The following is a 2,568-nucleotide window of genomic DNA, read 5'->3' as shown; positions in this document are numbered from 1 at the left end:
CCTGAACATGTAAGGAGAAACCGTACTCCCTGGAAAGGCCTGCCGTGTCCACTCGACCGCGTTTGGAGACTGGAGGCTGACCAGCGCCGACGAGATGATGGATTTTTTTTATTCTTTTTTCCCGGTATATATATAGTGGAGATAGATAGAGGGCATTGTTGGAGATACACTGTATATAGAGAGAATCTTTTAGAGTATCATGGCAAATTTTAATTTGTTGTGCTGCTCTTTTATGATATTGTGATGGAACAAAAAGTTTCGCAAATGGATCTGGGTTTGGCAAATTATGTTGCTGACTTGACATCATCGTTTTCTGTTTTCTTGGAGGATCACTACAAAATCCCTTCTCCAGTTGAAACTGTAAAGCTGCAAGTGAGGAGTTTGGGTAAAGATGCCACATTGTACGCACAACAAAGAAGCATTTTATACTAGTTTAGGCAGAATATATCATCCTATAGTAGATGTTTAGACTTATATTTTAGCATAATGTGCATTAAATAAGTGTCTCTATGTTAATCGTGACATATATATATATATATATATATATATATATATATTAAATGAATTTTACGACACTTTTTTTGCGTTTTAAGCAAATTTAAGACACTTCTTGATGTGTCATCAATTTACGACACTTTTTGATGCATTTTACGACATATTCTGATTTTTTAGATCTGGATCTTGTGTTGCCTTCTTTCAAGTTGTTACACAACAAATGGTCCGAATTTTTTATATTTTAGCCCTTCCTCAGAAAAAAATTCACGTTTGGACCTTAGAAAATTTTAATGTCATTTTTGGACCCTTTACTCGGCGCCATAGCCAATGGCGCCGAGGTAACACAGCTCGGCGCCATAGGCTATGGCGCCGAGGTGCGTGCTACGCTGGCCCAACCTGAACGACGTGGCGCCAACGTGGTATCGAGCTCGGCGCCAAGATCTATGGCGCCGAGCTCGGATATGTAACAGCAAAGTATGTCTAGCTCAGTCGGTAGAGTGCAAGACTTTTAACTTTGAGGTTGTGGGTTCAAGCTTCATCGTGGACGTATTTTTTTATCACTAATTTGTTTTTTTGTTGTCTATATTTTTCGTTTATGTCGCTGATTTGTCCGTCTAGATTTATTTTTCATCTAGTTTTTTTGTTTTTGTGACCGATTTATTTATTCATCTAGATATTTTTTTTTGTTTTTGTTTTTGTTTATTCAAACTGCGTGACGCAAGTACCATGCACATAAGTAACCCACCCTATGGAAGTACAAAGTACTTTATAAAATCATCAAGTCACTGTTTATTTATACCGGACTCTAATTATAATCTTTTTGTTTATTAAATATATTTATATTTTGGACTCTAAAACTCCAATAATCTAATGTATTCGAAATTATACTTTTTAATATTAATTAAAATTTATCATTGTACATCACTACTAATGTAAGATTAACACAATCATTTGTTTATGATATAAATATTTTTAACATTTTAAATGGTGTACTTCTGTTTTTAGTATATTATTTAATGTTTAAAATCACTTGTAATTAGCGAGAGGACAGAATCAAGCTTAAGCATGTGGGGTTTACAATGCACCAAGGGCCAGACGGATTATTCAGTACTATTAAACAAAATGTAATAAATAAATCAGTCGCAAAAGCAAAAACAAATCAAGATGAGAAATAAATTTGGACGGACAAATCAGCGGCATAAACGAAAAAACCACGATGCACCATAGCTAAACCGGTGGCCGCTAACCAATGTAAGTACGTTTCCTTAAGCTTAATAAACGAAAAAAATATGCACGGATAAATAAATCAGTCACAAAAACAAAAAATCTGGATAAGAAATAAATCTAGACGGACAAATCAGCGACATAAACGAAAAATCTGGACAACAAAAAAAATCAGTGGCAAAGACAAAAAAAAGTATGAAAACATGCCTATCATGGGGCTTGAACCCACAACCACAAGGTTAAAAGCCTTGAGCTCTACCAACTGAGCTAGACAAGTTTTGTGTACATAATAGAGCTCGGCGCCAAGATCTATGGCGCCGAGCTCGGTTCCATGTCGGTGCCACGTCGGTGCCACGATGTCCGTTTGTGCCAGCGTAACACGCACCTCGGCGCCATAGCCTATGGCGCCGAGCTGTGTTACCTCGGCGCCATTGGCTATGGCGCCGAGCAAAAGGTCCAAAAATGACATTAAAAATTTTTAAGGTCCAAACGTGAATTTTTTTCCAAAAAAGGACTAAAATATAAAAAATTCGGACAAATGGTCTAGTTTTATGATGCGTTTTACATTCAAAAACTTCTACGCAACATGTATTGAAACTAACGCTAAACGTGTGCGATCTTCACGTCGTAATTCAGACCCCATTTGCCGTTACGAAACATATCGACGATTTACGCTAAATTTTGTACTCATTTACGGTGTTTTAGTTCACGTTTTACATTTAAATCTGCTTGAGCCAGAACCCGCGCACGATCGGACACACGCGATTTTCACGTCGTAATTTGGGCCCCATTCGCTGTTACGAAACATATCAACAATTTACGTTAAAATTTGTACCCATTTATATTGTT

At 36.9% G+C, this 2,568-nt stretch overlaps 1 non-coding gene across 1 annotated transcript; it reads right to left on the bottom strand.

Moving 5' to 3' along the window:
* Positions 1–1,923: 1,923 nt before the first annotated feature.
* On the bottom strand, positions 1,924–1,996 carry TRNAK-UUU (transfer RNA lysine (anticodon UUU)). Its single transcript has one exon. It is a non-coding gene; the product is annotated as a tRNA-Lys (tRNA).
* Between the last annotated feature and the right edge of the window lie 572 nt (positions 1,997–2,568).

Source organism: Zea mays, chromosome 9 (assembly GCF_902167145.1).
Source record: "Zea mays cultivar B73 chromosome 9, Zm-B73-REFERENCE-NAM-5.0, whole genome shotgun sequence".
Lineage (NCBI taxonomy): Eukaryota > Viridiplantae > Streptophyta > Magnoliopsida > Poales > Poaceae > Zea > Zea mays.
The sequence above is the reverse complement of the archived record's forward strand: the minus strand, read 5'-3'. Positions and strand labels throughout refer to the sequence as shown.